Source organism: Ornithodoros turicata, chromosome 6 (assembly GCF_037126465.1).
Source record: "Ornithodoros turicata isolate Travis chromosome 6, ASM3712646v1, whole genome shotgun sequence".
Classification (NCBI taxonomy): Eukaryota; Metazoa; Arthropoda; class Arachnida; order Ixodida; family Argasidae; genus Ornithodoros; species Ornithodoros turicata.
In genome coordinates this window covers 36,445,173-36,466,295 of record NC_088206.1, presented here as the reverse complement: position 1 = coordinate 36,466,295, position 21,123 = coordinate 36,445,173, and the positions used below count along the sequence as shown (strand labels likewise).

At 42.5% G+C, this 21,123-nt stretch overlaps 1 protein-coding gene across 3 annotated transcripts in view; it reads left to right on the top strand.

Annotated features, from left to right (window-relative positions):
* Positions 1-21,123, top strand: part of LOC135396544 (E3 ubiquitin-protein ligase RNF123-like) — a 502,532-nt gene that overhangs the window by 333,223 nt on the left and 148,186 nt on the right. The window lies entirely within an intron of this gene.

Below are 21,123 nucleotides of genomic sequence, written 5' to 3'. Positions count from 1 at the left end.
TTCCTTCTTATTTTCTTTGCTACCTGTCTGAGTTGGCTGTTCTTTGCATCATATGGCGTTAATGACACTCTCGGTTTGTTTCGCAGGTGAGTTGTTTTGGAATGCCTTCAGTTGCGTTGCCGCTGACTCAGGTGCAAGACATATTTTAATTACGTTGTCAAGGGTTGGATCCACGTGCTTCAAAATGTCTGTTCGTAGAGCGTTACTTTCAACCCCGAAGACAACTTGGTCTCGTATCATTTTGTCAGTTTGTGCTTGAAAATTACATGCTTTGGCGCGCAGCTTCAAGTCCTTTAAGAACGTATCAAAGGCCTCGTCAGTGCCCTGAACTAGGCAGCGAAAGGAGTACCGTGCTTGGATTTCGTTTTCCTTAGGCGCAAAATATTTGTCAAGCTTCTCTATAACCGTGTTCCACACTAAATCGGGCTCTGGTGTTGCCTCGGTGGCCTCTCTGAAGTCAAGCGTGTTATAGTCATCAATCAGAGCTGTGCCTCCAAGCGATAAGAATAAGGCAACCTTCTTTGCATCCGATTTTTTACTGCATCCTGATGCTAGTAAGTATAGTTTGAAGCGACATCAAGGTGAAAAACCGGGCGTGTTGGTGTTGATCTTGCATGACGAACTAGCACTGGGAACGGGACTAGCACCTGTCCTGTCGTCTCCTCTCTCTGTCCCGTTCCCAGTGCTAGTTCGTCATGCAAGATAGTTTGAAGTGTTGTTTGAAAGACTTCCATTCTGTGGCGATGTCACCTTTAAAGCACATTCCTTGCGGCGTTTCAACTTTGGCCATCGCCATTCCGAAACTATATGACAGGCCTACCTTGCTTGGCGGGCGCGCGAGATCAAAGGCGTCTTCAAAACCTCGTGCTCACGATCGGCACTCGAACTTGGAAAGCCGCTGTTGTTACACCTTGCTAGATGAGGTGATGCAGGTGACATCCCACTTCTGACACCATGTTTCGTGTCCTTAGGGACGTTTATTGAACTGTGTAACTGGTTGATTACATTGCTGCGTACAGAGAGAGAGGTCTACTTGCGTGCACACTATATATATATTTGTGGAGCGTACAGAAGACGTCTGAGCAGGAGTGTTATATGATGCGCCCGTGAGGGGTGATGCCATCTGGCTTATACATCTCTAAACATAGCTGACAAGAAAAAGTGACGGTACCTGTGAGGGTATAATCCCCTGCTCCTACAGTTATTCTACACTATAAACACGCCTTTCCTTCTTCGGAAAATCAAAGAACCAGCAAGTGGTGTTTCTTGGAATATTCGAACTTGGCAAGTGTGCAGTATAAGTCCGCGAACCGACGCAAAACGAACAATAAACGATGAGAGCCGAGAAATTAAGGTGATCTCCCGTTGGAAAAGTCCGCGAGATTCTGGGCGTAGCATTTACTGTGTTAACCATTAACTTAATGTAGTCCAACAATATCGTTTGATTAATGAAATTATTCACATTCGTAATGTAGCATGTGTCCTTTAAAATTAAGAATATATTACCCAGACAGAACATCATCTCCCACGGACGTCCGAAATAGATCCCAGTGGTTATATCCGAAAATGGACCTCCGTGGGACTCCCCTGGGATACTTATGGAGGGATATCCGTAGCCGTATATCCGCAGGAGGTCCTATTATGGTTGTTTCACGGATTGTCCGAATCAGCTTCGTGATGGGATGCTGTATGGATCATGTATTGCAAGAGAGAGAGAAACGGGAGACGATGTAGCACTGCACAAATTCGGCTTTCTATAACCAACTCACTTTCTCAAACCAAATGAGTAAGAAAAAGAGACACTACCTCCACGGTGACTTAATACGCCCAGCAATTTCTCATTTAACTGTTGTTTGTGTACGCAGTCGAATTATACCTAGACATCTCACCCTTCATTTCGACTCACAAGGGAACAGGGCTCTCGCATATGTAGAAGCTCGCAAGAACACCAATGTACAGTGTCTGTTTTCTGTTTGAAAGTGAATGCTACTTCATTTCCAAAGCTTTCCGGCTGAGTGGCCGAATCTCTCGTTTTTTTCTCTTTTTTGAAACGCCGCGCTTATTCTCCTTTATGGGGAATAAACCGGAGCCACAGACCACAAAACCACTGGCGACTCTGGAAGATGTTAAAAAAATAGCGGATAGACACTTTTGATTCTACTACAAAGAGTATACTGACTTCTAAAAGATAAAAAAGTAACACTCGCTCGAGATGCACGCTGTGCCTGCTTTAGTAGGAGCATTAGCCAGAAGAAATATCCATAAAACGTCATTCCCTCGTCTGCTTAACGTCCCTATGGATACCTTTAGGACGTCCGAGAGGACGCCTTCTTTCTCTCACTTGGACGCGTGAGCGTACATATATTGGACGACACTCATTATCTCCAGGATATCCCAAGATCCAGCTTCAGACGTACACGGGACATCCCTAGGAGAGCCGTGTGTTGTTGGGCTGAATGCCTGTCGGACGTCACTGAGGACTCCTTCTTTCTCTCACTTGGACCTGTGAGCGTGCATATATCGGACGAAACTCGTTATCCCCGGGATATCCGAACATCCCACTTCTGACGTACATCGGACATCCATAGGACAGCCTTGTGTTGTTGGGGTAGTGTTCTAAAGAACCGCTGTAAAAGTAATGATCCGAATGGCTGTTTTTTCTTTCAATCCGGGATAGCAATGAAATCCGCCAAAGATACGTAGCACTGACCGGAGTAAAAGTTACAAAACAAATTAAGAGTGGATTTACACAAAACACTCTTTCTCTTATACACGACACCGCTAGTGTATTTTGTAATAAACGTGAACAGGAAAACACATTATAATGGTTTTCCGGATCGAGGGTTCACTGTTTAGTCAACCCTCGATTTGCGAACCGTGAGCATTCTATTTAAAAAGGATGTTCATAAATTGAGCAATTCATGAAGCAGAGTTTCGAATAATTGCAAAAGTGCAAATGCACTAAATTCTCACGAAATACCTTGTAACATGTGGTGACACATAATTAATTAATCTTCTTAAGCTACGTTTTAAAATGCTTCGTAACGCTCCTCTATCATTGATTATCCCTTGTCAATCTTGCTCAATGTTAAGTGAAGAAAAATAGCGTAGGCTCTTTGGCTGCACGTTGAACATATGTTTATAAGTCCCAAACGTCGCCACACCAGCATTGGACAGCTGTTTCGGCCTTACTGGGCCTTCATCAGCAATGCGTAGGTGGGCGATGTTTGAGCGAGTGGCGTCCGAAGGACACAGCTGTCCAATGCTGGTGTGGCGACGTTTGGGACTTATAAACATTTGCTCAATGTTAGTATTGTAACTGTTTAGAGATGTATAAGCCAGTTGGCATCACTCCTCACGGGCGCATCATATAACACTCCTGCTCAGACGCCCTCTGTACGCTCCACATGTACATATACAGGGTGTCCCAGCTGAATGCGAAGAGATATTTTTAAAATATATATATCACTTTTTTCGAGATGCAGTCTATTGCAATATAGTATATGCTGAAGGCCACTCCTTAAGAGGGCACCAGCAAACTCCTGAGGCAATGTCCTAATTAACTTTCAATAATTAACTTTTTAATTATAAAAGCTACGAAGTTGTCCCAATGGGAACATCTGGTCCCTTCGGTCCCTTGATACCGTAGCCGTTTTCAGAACAAAAATCCGTTCGACAGATCGTCCGCAAAAAAATCGTGAAGGAACACCGTTTTTTCTTCTTTATTGTACTCATTGCGCATCTTCGGAGACGCGTCTCTCCTTCACCCCCAATGTGAGAGGGCGAAAGAGCACACTATCGCCTCTTGCGTCCTGGCAAGAGATTAAAAGAAAACAGAAAATGCAACCGAAGATAAGGGCAGTTCCCATAACATCACCCGATACATTTGTTTCTGTTTTGTTTCCGCAAGTTAAAACTCATCTTCGACGCATGAGGGGGCACTGTGCTCCTCCACCCTGTCACATCGGGAGTGAAGGGAAGACGCGTCTCCGAAGATGCGCAATCAGCAAAAAAAAAAAAAAAAAGGTGTTCCTTCACGAATTTTTTGCGGACGATCTATCGAACGGATTTTTGTTCTGAAAACGGCTACGGTATCAGGTGACCGAAGGAACCAGATGTTTTCATTGAGACAACTTCGTAGCTTTTACAATTAAACAGTTAATTATTGAAAGCTAATTTGAACATTGCCTTAGGAGTTTGCTGGTGCCCTCGTAAGGACTGCCCTTCAGCATATGCTATATTGCAACTGACTTCATCTCCAAAAAAGTGATATATATATTTTAAAAATATCTGTTCGCATTTAGCTGGGATAACCTGTATAGTGTACACACAAGTGCACCTCTCTCTCTCTCTGTACGCAGCCATGTAATCATCCTGTCATACAGTTCAATAAACGTCCCTAAGGACACGGAACTGTAACTATATCGTTCCTCCCCATAGTGGAATTTAATGCTTCGAGGATTATTTAACAGCACTGTGGACACGATTCCGCGGGGATCAAGCTGTTACATGCTTTTCATGAAACGTATTGAGAGCTATCATCGTCACTATTTTCTTTCAAGGTAGGCAGATCTTCTTCTCCTTGCCCTTTCCTATGCACCTATTTCAAAGTGCTGCTCCAAAGTGCCGTTCATGCGTATGATATGCATTTACCACGTTCCTAAATCAAAGTAAGCAAAAGTCAGGATGCTCTTAGCTTGTTCCTGAAACGCACATTCATTGTTTGGAAATTGAGGGATCATAAACTGAATGAGGAATACAAGGTGATTCGCCCAAGGGTGAACTGTCATAAAGCGAACGAATTCGTAAATTGTGGTTTCATAAATCGAGAGTAGACTGCATATTCATGAAAGAGTTGCGATGTGCATGCAACTATGCGCTACACATATTCAAAATAGGAACAGCAGGGATTTGATGAACATTTTTCCTTATCCTCTTTGTGTAGCACAGTTGAAAAAGAGAGAGAGAGAGCATTTTATCGGGGATTACACAGCGCTATAACGAAACCTTAGTTCAATATAGCACAGGATAGAAAGACTTCTGCAATTTATCGCACGGCAAAGTATTGACGACAATAAAACATCATGTTTGCTATTCTATGCGACGTTCGCGCTTGTTCCTCTTACCTGTGTGAACAAGGTTGTGTGACACAATGTAACATTGCTCAATTGTTTATTTTAAGCTGTGTCACATGTGGCTACAAAATGAACACTAGCCAACACGCTGTGAATTTAGTAGTGTTTTAGTGTCAATAAGAAGTTATGCTATTCTATTGGGTAACAGAGATGCATGCCAATAGGACAGGCGATGCTTTCAGAAACATATGATCAGATGCTGTGGTGTTCTCACTACATGCCAGCTGACAATCGCAAAAAGTATGCACTATTAATGTATTTTCATCTGAAATATGCTACAATGCAGCAAACATACATTGGTTATTATATTATGCACTATAACATATTCGTAGTTGGCCTGAAACAAAGCACATGCGCTGTTCATCGTCCAGATGCAAGACGATACATCCCCCTCTTTTTCCTTGTTTCAGTCATCATCATTATCAGGAGATACAAAACCATATCCAACAAAAAGAAACGCAATTGAAACCGAGAACCTACTAATGATACTTTCATCACTTTTGCTGACACTTGTAGCTAACCCATCTCAATTTATTCTATCTGTAATATTCTAACACGTAACATGAAAGGAGCAACTAAGATTTATTTGAACAAGAACTTTCGTGCAAGAGACTGCACTTCTTCAGGAAGTGCTACCTGAAGAAGTGCAGTCTCTTGCACGAAAGTTCTTGTTCAAATAAATCTTAGTTGCTCCCAACCGTTTTTCATGTTACGTGTGTGATTCCCTCATCGCGGGCTCCTTGACAGTGTTTCCTTTTTTTCCTTTCCGACGTATAATATTCTAGGGAGTAACTTTTGGGATACCTGGTACCCACTCACACGTTACCCCATAACATGCTAAACTGGTTTCTGCTTTTCTTGTTTCTGGGTGAGTCCAGAAGAAGATTACTTAACATATCTACTTATTTATTTATAGATGATGTCGACCACCTTTTGACGGTCAAGGCATGAGTAGTGGATCAGGCTTTTACAAACATAAAACAAGGCAATAAAGAGACAACATTAAACAAACGAACGCATAGAATGCAAATCCTATGGAGCACACACAACAACTCGTTCAACACACTTCGTAACAGTTTTGCTATCAACATCAACACAAGACAAGATAATAAAGAGATAATCTTAAACAAACGAACGCTAGAATACAATACAATGCAAAGCCTATGGAGTACATGCAACAATTTGTTCAAGGAACTTCGTAATGTAGCATCTGATTATAGCCCACTCTACAGACAAGATAAGATATAGGAACATGATAAGGATAATAAGAAATATATTCCTGGATTAGTTCTGGTAGAAGTATTTAAATAACTGCATGTGCTAACAAAGACCAGTTGGAAGTACAGCGTAATCCTCTTGTCTCTTTCTGTCCGTTTGTTAAGTTGCGCTAGTTATACCATGTGTACTAGCTAGCAACTACCTCACTTTGCCGTTTTGTTCAACGTCACCTCAAAAGCTGCAGGATGGACTGAAGTCCTTTTGATAAGTTTTTGGGCCCGCAGTAAAACTGTGTAAACGACTGGCTCAGGGATGGGCCACCACTCACGAACTGTGGCTGGGGAAAAAAATCGCCGCGCATCTCAGGCGCAAAAAATGAAAAACATCTCTGTGGCAATGTAAAGGATATAGGTGCTACTCATGTACCATAAAGGTCCAGAAAAGAAAATGGCATTTTTCAGACAACCGAGGTTAAATACATATTAGCATACCCTGCGCATTTGAACAGGCTTCCAGGAAAACACACATGCGTGATACATATAAATAAACCTGACATCACACGAAAGGGCCTTTCACGAGCTATCCAGTGACACCAATCTCAGTTAGCTATCCAATACACCAATCCCCGAATTTTGATATGCAAAAGAGCCGAAACTGAAAAAACGCGCCTCAGGTGGGCATCACTTTCGCTGACGGAGGCTTATCTGGGCCTGAAAGCAGTTTGTCCAGGACGTAGATCGGCACCTACTCCAATCGTATCCTTCGTTCCAAATCACGTGGCCCTCTGACGTGAGATGAGACCTGTACTCCCTGCGTTCCCGGTCGCCGCGGTTTTGGTTTTGGCTCATTTACATATCAAAATTATGGGATAGATATCTTAATGCACGTGCGTGTTTCAGGATTTGTTAAACGTAGAATAACATAGCTTTCAACTGGGGTAGTCTTTCATTCTGCTATCCCGTTTTTGCCAGAAGTCTCTAATTAAAGAGAAAATTAATCAATTTTAGGTAATTATTCATGTTGTTCGTACATACTTTTTTTTCTCTAGAGTATGTCCGCCTGGCCGTATAACTCAATTCCGAAAACGGCATGTAGAGGGTGTCCCACCTAAGTGCGAACATATTTCTTAAAACTATATATATATATATATATATATATATATATATATATAGGTATTCAATAAAGACCAGAAGTGGAGACGGTGCTTCTACAGGATAAGTAATAAAAGGGGGACTTTATTAAAAACTAAGAGGGGGTATTCGACGTTTCGACAGCAGCGCTGTCTTCAACAGGAATGGGATACTATGGTGACGCAAAACAATTGCAAAGAATGAGAGGGGAATATGTACAAGGAGAGAGGGCAGCACACGTGCTTTGTCAAACAAAGGTAAAGGGGTACAATGAATCATAGGCAGTCAAGTTCTTCGCCGGAGGGCAATGATTTCCTGGGGTGACCAACCGGGGAGTCTGAAAGAGATACAAAAGAGTGTATGTATTCTGAGAGAATTAGGAATTTAGGTTGCGAACTGTTGAGAGGACGCCGGGGTCCTCGTTGATCTGGCTTTTAAATTTGTAGATCAGGAACGATTCTCTTTGTTCTCTAAGGCGTTGGGATGGAAAACCCGATTGCAGAACGAAAATGGCTATGTCGTTAATTGAGTGGCCGGGTTTACTAAAATGTCGAGACACTGGCAGATTAGGTTTCTTTGATACGTCGGACCTGTGGTTGTTGAATCGGATTCGGAAGGATGTAGCTGTTTGACTGATATATTGGGCCTTGCACTCATTACATTGAAGGAGATAAACGACGTTAGAAGAGTTGCAGTTAAATAGACCATTAATTTTTGAGCGATAGTTAGAATTTGTGCTTTCTACTCTGGTAGCAGTTTGCATTAATTTACAGATCTGGCATCTGCGTCCGTTGCATGGTTGACAACCGTTGTGTTCCGAGGACTTGTTTAACTTGGCGTTCACAAGTCTGTCTTGGATGTTCCTTGCTCGACGATAAGTAACGCGGGGTGGTTCCGGAAACACCTGACTCATGCGATCAGATTGGGTGAGGATTGCATAGTGCCGTTTAAGTATGCGGTTTACGTCCGGGGCATAACCGTTGAAGCTAATAGTGAGGTTTACCGAAGAATTCTTATCGGTTCGGGGCTGTGTTTGGAATAGGTTCTCTCGATCGGTTGATCTAGCTCTGGCTATGGCATCTTTTACGACCTGATTAGGATATTTTCTATCTGCGAAAGTTTCTTCAAGGCTCTCAAGATGATTGTCTAGTTCATCATCGTTAGAACATATTCTCCGGTAACGCAGCGCTTGACTATAAGGGATAGCTAGCTTAGTGTGCCTGGGGTGGCAACTCTGGAACGATAGATATTGTTGGGAGTCGGTAGGCTTGCGATACAGACTGGTGGTTATGATTCCATTATGTAGTTTAACTTCCACATCCAGAAAATTAACAGCTGAGGAGGAGTAATTGAATGTAAATTCAATACTGGGATGTACTTGGTTAAAGTCGTTAACAAACAACTGAAGGTCGTATTCGGAGTGGGGCCAAATAATGAATATATCATCTAGGAATCGCTTATATAGGAGTGGCTTCAGTGCACAATTTCTGAGGAACGGTTCTTCCAAGGATGCCATGAAGATATTTGCATAGTTCGGGGCCATTTTTGTTCCCATTGCTGTACCGTTGACCTGTATGTAGTGTTTGTCGTCGAATTCAAAGTTATTGCATGTTAGGATCAGATTCAGGATCTCCGTGAGGACAGACGTATCATAACCCTGATCGGGTTGATTCTTAAATGCACGCTCTGCTGCTGCTATTCCATCCGAGTGAGGAATGTTAGTATACAGGGAAGTGACATCTAGGGTTGCTAACAGACAGTTAGGGGGAACGTTTATTTTACGTATATCTTGAAGGAAATGGTTGGTATCCTTAACGTATGAGTCGAATTTAGATGGGATGGGCTTGAGGAGATGATCCACGAATGATGAAAGATTCTCAGTGGCTGTACCATTACAGGAAACAATCGGTCTTCCGGGGTTACCCGGCTTATGTATCTTGGGGAGCATGTAAAATCTACCAGGCCTAGGGTCCTTTGGGAGTAAATACTGGTACAAGCTCTCGTCAATCTTTTTAGCGTTTTTTAATCTTGTTAGGACTTTGGTTACATTGGCACTAATTTCGGGGGTAGGGTCAATTTCGAGAGGTCTGTAAAATTCCGCGCACTGAAGTTGGCGGAGGCCTTCTGTAACGTATGATTGTTTATCCATTACAACTATCGCGCCTCCTTTATCTGCCCTCTTAATTACGATATCCTTGTCGTTCTCTAATGCCGACAAGCTTTCTTGCTCCTGCTTAGTGAGGTTATACCTGAGTTTGCGTTTGGCGCTGTCCTGATACGCACGGAAGATATCCTTCTGAACTGCTTTAATGTACAAATCAAGGGTTTTATCTCGATTAGGTTCCGGAGTGAACTCTGATCTTATACGGAACGGATTACTGTTCGACTCTGTCTTTTCATGAAAATATTCTGCAAGCCGTAGCCTCCGGGCAAAGTTATCAAGATCTAAATGTAACTGGTATTCATCCACTCTTGCATCATTAGGGCAGAACGATAGTCCTTTACCAAGTAGGGAACGATCGGAGTTCGTAAGTTCACGTGAAGAAAGGTTGATAACGTTACGATCTTTTGGTTGTCGGTCGGCATCACGCATTGGAGGGGAATTATTAGTTAGATGCGTTTCAGGGGCGTGCTGCAGATTAGGGTTTGAGGCTACGGCAGAAGTGGACAAGAAATTGGGCGCGTTTGAGGCGGTGTTATCGGCGGTATGATGTTGTATGTTATGATGTTGTATGTTATGTATATATATATATATATATATATATATATATATCACTTTTTCCGAGATGAAATCAATTGCAATATAGCATATGCTGAAGGGAACTTCTTAGGAGGACATTAGCAAACTCCTAAGACAATGTCTTAATTAACTTTCAATAGTTAACTTTTTAATTATAAAAGCTACGAAGTTGTCCCAATGAGAGCATCTGGTCCCTTCGGTCACCTGATACCGGAGCCGTTTTCAGAACAAACGTCGGTTCGATAGATCGTCCGCAGAAAAATTAGTGAAGGAACACCACCATTTTTTTTCTTTTGTTCATTGCACATCTTCGGAGACGCGTCTTTCCTTCACCGCCAATGTGGGAGGGTGAAAGCGCACACTATCGTCTCTTGCGTCGTGGACGAAGATTAAAAGACAACAGGAAACCCAAGATAAGGGCAGTTCCGATAGAGTCACCCGATGCGTTTGTTTTGGTTCGCAAGTTAAAGCTCATCTTCGAGCTTCCTTCTTTTCCACCTTCCTCAATATTCTTCCTTGGCGCTCAGATAAAATTATCCCGCGATGTGAAGTTTCTTGGGGTCATTTTAGATCCTCACTTACGAATCCAGCCTGGTATTAGACAAATTAGTAGGAATACATCATATGGTATCAGTGTTCTTATGCGAGCTAGACGTTATTTCTCACTCACAATTCAGTATTAGATATCATTCAGAACCGAGCCATTAGGATTGTTTTTGGACCGCCATACCTCTGCAGCGCCACGCATTTTATGACTAACGCACATATTCTTAAGAACTCACAACTAATTGCATTTCAGGTACTAAAAATTAGCCATCGTATTATTAATGGCACTCTTACCTTACCAATAATAAATTTTAAGGAACTATGTCCCAGTAGCCGCACAAGGGCAGGAACAAAGGGCGTATTTAACCTCTCCAACATTAAAACAAATAATGGCAAACACATTTTTGTTCCGCTCTGTGCAGGAATGGAATTGTCTGCCCCCACAAATTAATAAAGCTAGTAATTTCTCGTCATTTAAAAGAACAGTCAAATGTTTTTTAATTGCCAATGTGTTTTAATTGCCACTGTTCTGTGATTTGAATATTCAGTTACTGTTTTGTATTGTTAGTGTAGTTACTGTAAGGTTACACTACTGTAAGGTTAGTGTAAATTTTACATTTATAGTGTATTGGTGCTTGGCGGTAGTGTAATTGATACTTTGTAGACTTTGTTATTAATATCAATGCTCATAATTGTTCTATTGCTCGTTTATATGCGCGTCAGGGAGGAGACTTTAACAGGGAGTGTTTCCCTCTGTGTCCTGCACCCTACGTGTATACGGTGTGTGTGTAAAATAAAATCAATTAATCAATCAATCCACCGACCGACCGATCAATCGATCAAAATTCAAATACGTCCACCCCCTGTATCTACACACTTCAATCTCCCTGATCATGACCTTAACGCAGATATAAAAATTATTGTTTTAGAATCCGGCTTCGAGAATGACTGTAAATGCAAAAATCGAGAGTCCTTCTTGATTGCAAAATTTAACTGCACCTCGTGATCTTAATGTCTATAGAAGGCCGCCCTACCAGGTAATGGCCCCCAGCTATATCAGTCGCACGAATTGATCTGTCTCCCTTTGTTGTCTCCCTCCAAGTACTTGCTTTATGTTGGAAGGCTGTAATTTTGGTAGTTTCATCATTTGTTCACTGACACAAGATTGCATGATTGGCTTTTCCCCACTTTTCAAACTTGTCTGGTATGTGACGAGTTACACTGTGCGTATGAACATACAAAGAAAGCAGTTATACAAACACGACATTGCGAACGAGGTCTGTTCTTCAAGTGAAAGGAGATTGTTAACTTGGCTCCAGAAAGCACAGTTAATCTGAGGCGCAAAGACGGTGGTGGGAAGGGAGCACGATGTGCCGCATTGTGTGAGGCAAGATAGACCAAGGGAAAGGGGTGAAGAAAGGTGTTAACGCTGGCTATCTGCCAAACTCAAAATAAGATTCAGGAATACGGCATTTGGATGACACACAGACAGTTTACTAGCACTCTGGTATGATACATACAATGAATAAATGACTGGAAAGTTATACCTAGCAATTTGGGTGATGATGGGCCGAATGAGCTAAAGCGAGGAACGACGTATGATGATGAACGTCGTACGATGAAAGAACTGACAACAGCACGTGGCGCGCGCTTATAAGCATGTAGCGGCGCCACTGCTGGCTCATGACAATGACGGTGAGGCCGAATTGAACAGATTGGCTCTCACACGCCCACCTCTAACAAAAAATGAAATGTCCTCATTTCGTTATTACAGTGAGGAAAAATGAAACGCTACAATAGCGGTAATGCAGAAATTTAACAGTTTAAAATCGAAGCTGTTGTGAAACAGGATAAAACAAAACAAAAGAGAACATGATTCATGCAGGGCCCTTGGCAGAAGCATGCAACATCTTTTGTCCTGAAACGCAGAACAACCTAGATTTAAGAGAGTTTAATAATCCAACCTCAAAGGAAGTAGTAGAATCCCCTGATTCTAAACACATTGTGAATTTGTTAACATTGAAGTAGAAAGTTCGTAGTACAAAGTTCGTAGTACATGGCATAGCACAGCATAGCATGAATAGCATTGTGACATGCAGTACATACACAGTACATGCTGTGATACGAAAATGAAGCGAAATAGTGCGAAGAAGTGACTAAATTCGAAACTAGGACACCAAGTTCGAAATGTTGATCACAGAAAGTTGATCTGAAGTGGTCAGTAGAAGGGAAATGCTAAACAGCAACAATGTAAGTGTGTGTTTGAGTGTGGCTGTGTGCGTGAGTAACTAAGAAATGTGGAAGTAACCCAAAGTGAAAAGCAAAGGAAAAATGACCGAAAAAAAAAAACATATTGCAGACACTGGATACATTTAAAGCAACTGTAGTACAAAGTCATTTATGGACCAGAGCGTCCCCTGTCCATGAATGAACGACATTCACCAAGACGTCCTTATGGAATGTGTGTATTTTGAAACAAAGTCAAACGAGGTCGTACGCATGTAATGGTACCCTTTGTTTGGTGACGCGTCCACACCTTGTCGTGTAAGGTGGACTAAGTGTTTCTTCGGATTCTGAAGAACTGTCTTGATCAACAGAGACATTCTCGTCACCGTCTATATCATGAAACGTAATGTTAGGATCCCAATCTGGCTGATCCTTGAACAGTTTTATTTGTGAAGCTGTGTGTGTTTTGTTTTGTTATTCCTTCATCCAGACTTTGAACAGTGCAAATGTCATGGGGATGAGTAGAAATAACTTTGGATACCCTGTCCTTGTACTTAGGGTCAAAAGGTGAAGTTGAAAAGGATTCTATCCAAACTAAGTCATCCACAGAGAACTGAGTTGGGTTTCGACCGTAGTCGTAACGTCTCTTCTGAGAGGATAGAGCTTTTTCTAGGTTTTCGCGTGCTGCTGCACGTATGTCATGTAGCATTTCAATGCTCTGAAGTCGTGATATGTCGTCAAGGATTACAGCAACCTGAATCTCGTTTTCAATACGTTTCAAATGTGGGGAAAATCTAGTAGAACCTTGTCTTAAAGTGTTTATGAAAGAAGTGGTGTTTGCAAAGTATTGGTCCCATTTTGAAGGATTCTCAAAGCAATATTTTTTTAGAATATTCTTTATGGTGGCTACAGCTCTTTCCACGAGACCATTTGCCTGATGGAAATAAGGACAAGAAGTTGTGTGTTCAATTCCTGTTGTGGTTAGGAATTTTTTCATGTTCTGACTCATGAAACCTGAACCTTGGCTGACGATGCTGTTGATTTCACAGCCTGTGTTACTACAAAGCGTGTAGTGTGGTCAACACATACAATGATGTACTTGTTTCCATTTCTTGTTCCCGTAAGTGGACCAGTGTGATCGAGGGATATTGTGGTGAAAGGTTGTGTGGGAATTGGTCGAGGATGTAAGTATCCCACGGGCTTCGATTTTTGTCTGTTGAAGCGCTGACGAATGTTACAACCCTGGACGTACTCTTTGACGTCCTCATTAATGGACGACCACCAGTATTTACTCAGAATACTGCTTTTGGTCTTGAATTTGTCCATGTGACCACGTTTATCATGAAACTTAAGCAATATCTCTTTCCTAAGAGATTCTGGTATGACAATCCTTGTTTTTGTCAGTCCGTTTTGTTGAGTGGTTTTGTGGCAGAGTATGCCATTTGACAACATGAATGTGTTCCGCATGTTCTCAGCTTTGGGAGAAGAAATATTAGGATTTTTGAGGACTTCAAAAATCTCTAATAACGACGGATCTGACTGTTGGTGATTGGAGAGATGAGAATTCTCGGCAGTGAGAATTAGTGACGCAACCAAAGGTTGTGGGATGCGTGATAGAGCATCAACGACAACATTGGTGTTTCCCGAACGATGGTGTATCTTCAGAGGAAGTTCTTGAAGATCGAGAACCATGCCAGCAAATTTTCTATTGATTTGCTGTGCATTGGTCATTAAGGAGGCACTGTAATTGTCTGTCCAAACATGGACGGTAGGCAACCCGTACACATAAATACGAAATTTGTCTGTGAGTGCCCAATGAAGAGCACTGCATTCGAGCATGTTTGAATGCAGTTTTTCCTCTGTTGTGTTGGTTGCTCTGCTGGCATACTCAACAACATACTCTTTTCCATTGTGTTTCTGTGAGATGAACGCTCCTAGATGTTTCGCTGAAGCGTCAACATAGACATGACTTTCTTTGTCTGGATCAAAATGAGCCAAAATAGGTGGTGATTTTAAGAGAAATTTGAGGTTACGTACAGCCTCAGTGTGTGTAGGTGTCCACTCTGACGTAATGTTCGTTTGGCTTGTGCTTTTGGACTGTTGCTTGTTTCGCAAGAGGAGTGATAGAGGTCGCGCAATTTCAGCAAAACCTTTCATGAATTTGCGAAAGTAAGAAGCAAAGCCCAAAAATCTCTTTACGTCTTGTATTGTGTTCAATGTATCGGGGTATTTGTCAACAGCAGCTGACCTCTCCGGATCTGGCAGTTTACCCTCATGAGATACAATGTAACCCAGAAACTTTATATGGGTCTGAATGAACTGACACTTATTGATCCCGATTTTGAAACCATAATTTTCCAGTATGGACATAGATTGGTCAAGAACATCGAGATGTTCGTCTATGGTGGAAGTGTAGATACAGATGTCATCGAAATAGACAATTACAACGTCCTTCCACTTGAGGGAATGAAATGCTTCATCCATTACTGCTTGCCAAGTGGCGGGAGCACCAGTTGGACCAAAGGGCATTCGAACGAATTCGTAAAGACCGTCAGGTGTAATGTTGGTCAGATTCCCTTATTTTGATGTTTAGGTAACCTTTCTTTATGTCCATAGTGGAAAAGTATTTGCCTTTCCCTACTCTGTCAACAGTATCATCAATTCAAGGCATACTATACACTCTTTTGACGGTTTTCCCATTTAGCTTACGGTAGTCAACAACAAGTCTGCGTGGTGTTGACGTATGAAATGGCTGACGGAAACTAGGGAAGTGTAATGAGACTCCGATTTTCGAACAAGACCTAATTTAAGCCAGTTGTCGATTTCTTCCTTGATGAATTTTCTGTCATTCCATGAGTAGCGGTAAGACTTTACGGGAACAGGAATGCTGTCAGAGAGATCGATTCAATGTTCGGTCTTTGGACAAAATCCTATGTCGTACTTTTGCTTAGAAAACACGTTCACGTGCTTAAGAATGATGTCATGGAGTTTCTTAAGCTGTGTGTCATTTATGTCTGATGTTACTTTGTGTTTAAGGTTGTCCAAATAGTTCAAGATTTCAGCATGCTGTACTTCAGTTTTTGCATCTGTCTCTCGTACAACAACCCTATCCAAAGGAATGATGTCATTGACTTGTACGGTATTCACAAGCAAGAGGTCAGATGATTCATCCTTTTCGTCGTTATGCAACATGACATTTTCACATACCTGTTGGTTTGGTTGGTTGGTTTTAAGGAAAAAATAAAATGGAGATTTTGGCCTCAGTAATGTGAGGCCCGCAACTCCACATCACTTGCACCAGTTACTTTGGGGGAAAACTCCTTGAATGATGATGCCAATGAAGGTGAGCAGGAAGATGTCGATGATGATGATGATGATGGTGATTAGTGGTGGGGGTGGTGGTGTTGGCTGTGTTGTATGAAGGTTGATAACATTACGGAATTCACTAACACGTTCACAAACACGGTTGTTCGCCGGAAAACTGTTTGGCGAACTTGTTCTTGCGGAGACTGATGTTGCTTGACGAGATGGTACCTTCACCTTGTCCTGGGATGCCACGATGTTGGTGCCAGGAAGAAGTGGGAAAGGACAGTTCCTTGGTGGAGATTTGCGTTGTGTTGATGAACACGTTGATGTCGAGGCTTTCTTGTTATTTACTTGCACGTTGTTGGAAGCGTGAACGATGCGATGAGCTTTGATATCTGTCGAAGTGTCTTGATCCTCGGATGTCGTCGTTTTGTAGAAGATCCGTTCCTGTATGGGTTGAAATTCTTTAGCGTGTGATGAAGACGTTTGAGAAAGTTCCTGGAGGAAGTCTTTCTTTAGGAACATGCTGTTGAAGATCTTCTCCTGGTGCGACTTTGGAGGTGACTGGATGAAGTCGTGTCCATTAGGCCAAACGGTGATTCCAAGCTTGGCAGATGTTCGGCAGTCGCTACCAAGTATGAAACGATATATGATGTTAGTGACGATAGCAACTTGAAGAGAAACAGTTGTGTTCGCTAACTTCACTTCGACGGCGGCTTCGCCGAACGGCATGGACTCGTTATCCACGGCGATCATTGCTGCGTCACTCCATGGGTTTATGTTAATACCCCAAAGCTCTGCTTCCTGTTTTCTTAAGATTGAGATGTCTGCACCCGTGTCAACCAGAGCGTCGACCGGTGTGTTGTTTACAAGAATCTCAATTACGGGTCTCACAGGGCGTCTAGATGGTAAGTCGTGTCTTATTGAAGCAGTGTAGCTGTGTTTCTTGTCTTTGTCTTGATGTTTGGTGTAGTCCTTTGGGGCGTTGTATTTTTGGCTTGATTTGTCCGATGTTTTGGTGGAAGTAGAATGTTTCTCACCATTTTGCCGAGATGAATACTTAGGCTTGATGTGGACGAAAAGCCTTGCTGACGTTGATGTTCTTTCTTCGTGTAGTCCTTTGGCTTGGCTCCTTGTTGACGCCAGTTTGGATCACGGTGTTTCTGAGAAGGTTCGATCTGTCGTGCCAGCTTGATCAGAGTGAGACAGTCACATCCAGTAGACGTGTAGTAGGAAGTAGGACTGGTCCTCGTTGCCTCACTCTGTAGGCCCATGGTGATGTAACGAATCTTGTCACGTTCCCTGAGCTGATAAGGGCACTTGCAGAGTATTTTTAGCTTTGGATGAATGTAGTCAGAGATAGATTCGTCACTTTTCTGGACTCTAGCTTCACAATCACGATTCCAATCTGGTAGATCTGGATTATAATCAAATTGATCTTTCAAACCTTTGACCCAGTCTTGCCATGTGACACAACTTCTTCCGGATCCATCGTCCCAATCCTTGGCCGCACCACGAAGCTTACTCTTTGCAATGGCTAAAGCGGTATAATCGTCCCAACCGTATTGGATACGTAACACCTCAATTGATGAAAGCCATGCGCGAAAATCATCGTTGCGCCGGCTATAAAAGAACTTCAATGTCTGACTAAGGTCGGGGATGGTTACTATCCTCTGTGGTGTGGAAACCACCTGTTTGAAAATCTCAGCTAACTGATCGATGGTGATCGAAGCAGAGGAACTCGCGCTAGGTGTCTTCTTACTTCTTTTGTTTGTTGATGAGACTTGTTCATCCTGATGTTCATCTTCGGATGATTCGTATTCCTCCGATGTTTCGTATTCCTTGTTGTCGTCTTTGGTGGGAATAGCACTCGTAGATGCATGTTTCCTCCTTTCGTTGTCTTCCATGATGAGAATTGCTGCTTGACGAGGATCAGCGTTCTCTGAGAGTGTGAAATTACGTAAGACGCACTCTTCAAACAACTCTTGTGCTGGACGCAAAAGAAGTCTCAACACCTTCGGACTTTCCATGAAAGAACAAACTCAAAAGACGATATCTGTCGTTAGGACACAACGAAAACTGAGAGACAGAAACAATCCTGCACCAGGCTCCAGATAGGTGTTACCAGCTGAACCTAACTCGAACATCGAACGTCGCGTTCGAAATTGTGAACAACTGAAAAAAATGCGCAAATGCAACGAAAAACTCAAGACGCAATTAATGCGTGACAAAAAAGTGAACTAGAAGGGATAGAACTGTTCGAAAAATGTAATGCAATGCGTTCGAATGACGAGGATCAGCCTAAATCGAAAAAGCCTTTCGAACTACGTCAAAAGCATAAGACTTCAAAGTCGAAGTAGTTGCAAAAAATTAATACGATATCAACCCGAAGTGAAAAATCTGAAGAATCACTTGCCGTATCCTGTCGACTGCGCCATGTGAGGCATGATAGACCAAGGGAAAGGGGTGAAGAAAGGTGTTAATACAGGTGATAGGACCCGGTGTCCCTGGCTATCTGCCAAACTCAAAATAAGATCCAGGAATACGGCATTCGGATAACACACAGACAGTTTACTAGCACTCTGGTATGATACATGCTATGAATAAATGACTGGAAAGATATACCTAGCAATTTGGGTGATGAAGGGCCGAATGAGTTGAAGCGAGGATCTAACAAACTACCGACGTATGATAATGAACGTCGTACGATGAAATAACTGACAACAGCACGTGGCGCGCGCTTATAAGCATGTAGCGGCGCCACTGCTGGCTCATGACAATGACGGTGAGGCCGAATTGAACAGATTGGCTCTCACAATTGCCTTTGCTTTTGGGGAGGGGAGGTCATAAATCCTGTGCTTGGGGTCCTGTCAAGTATGTCGTCGCACGTGCGTGCGGTGAATACTTAACATAAAAAAGGCGTGTAAACTAGACATGTGTTAGGCTATCATAGTCCGTTTGTGCTGTCAACGTTATTTGTGTGTTCACCTGATGAAGTGCAGGTTCTGCACGAAAGCTTGAGGATATTAAAGTTTTATTATTCTATTTTAGCTTTCTTTATATATAGTTAAATTATTTATTATATTAATTTTATATCGAATACATATATTAAAGTGTTTCATTCTCCTTGACTTATTGTTTTCTCACTACTACCACACTGGACTGTGTATTTTTTTTTCCTTCATCGCCCAATATAACTTTTGTCCTTCAATTGTGATTATTCTTTTTGTATCCTTTGTGCCCTCCTCTTGTATCACCCTCTGCTGGCATTTGAGGGATAGTCATAAATAAAATAAATAAAAACAGTACATTTTCAAAACAAGAGAAACCTCCTGAAAGACCGGCATCAGCTTCCTTCTCTTGTCGTGGTCCACTGGGTTCGTTGCTATCAGTGAAAGTAACAACAAGTACTTGGTGAAAGTAACGACGGCTGCGTAGCTCCAGGCCATAAAGACTAGCTCCATGCATCAGAATTGTCAGCCAGAGTGTCTGACGCCCGGGAGGGATCTCAGTCGCCATGAGAGATGTGACTGTCCGTTTTGTAACCAATAGTCAAATATATGTTCCTGTGTTCACAACGTATATGTTTTCCTCCAAAACAGTCTGGAAAATTTGCCTGAATGCCTGCATCTTTCCAGATGTGGCTTGAGACGTGCGAACCACAACAGCTAAGGGTATAGCACCACCATTCGTTGCAACCAGCAGTACCATCACGAAGCTTTGCGCAACATCGCAGCTTGCTGTGGACCCAACAAAGATCATTTCTTGTCACTGTCGAAGTACTTGAGTCCATTTCATGATTGGGGTGACAGCTAGAATGGACCAAGAAGGGGAAGCAGTATCTTCCTATTTGTGAACGATCGCGTTAGTGCCTTCAAGCAATAGTTCAGGGAGTTTTACAAATAAACAAACACATAAACAGCAGAGCTGCATTTGTTTTACGTTCTTTTGCATAGGTCGAAACCTTCTCTTTAAGCTTTTCTACTGGGTCGATAGATGTGCCAAATTTTTTCCTGCGTCCTATATCATGCCAGTAGGAAACAGTGCTTTGCTGGGGGTTTATGGCTTCGTTTGAAAGTGCTTCTACGTCACCTTCGTTCGCAAGTATACTCGACTCAGGAAGGCTTTTCGCGTCTGCTGGTGTCATACCAGCACTGAAGTATTCCATGAAAGCATCCCCTTGTCTCCTTTGTGTCCTCAGCATATGAAGTGCGTCCGCACAATTTACATTGTGATTGTGGGTCTTGTAGACCGTGACCATAGCTGGGCGTCCTCACTCATGAGGACCCTCATGAAGAAGCCTCACCCTCACCTCACGACGATGAGGTGAGGGTGAGTGAGACAATGCCTCATGAGGCATTGTCCCTCATGAGGCCAACCGTGAGGGCCCTCATGAGGCCAGTCGGATGTCTTTGTCTGTCGGATGTCTTTGGATGTCAGTAGACAGATTCTGTCAGTTGGCGGTTCATTGTGACACCGACTATACCAACTTAACTCATGCTGGGACAATTCATACCTCCCACCTCTAAAATGCGCTGCATAGCGTGTCCGATAGCATGGAGCAAGAACGTCTACGACTTTGACACGAATACGGCTTGACGGATCAATCAACTAACCGTGTCGGCGATGCTAGATGCCAAGTGTTACCGACAAAAAGGCTAGGGCTGGTACATGCAACAAGAAGAGTAACCCGAGACAATTAAGGAACGTTGTTTGTCCTTTCTGTTCCCTGTCTTGGGTTATCCTCCTGATGCGAAATATTGTATTCGTCTCGTTCTGCACGACCTTTTTACTGACCAGCAATGTTGCAGAATAAATGTAT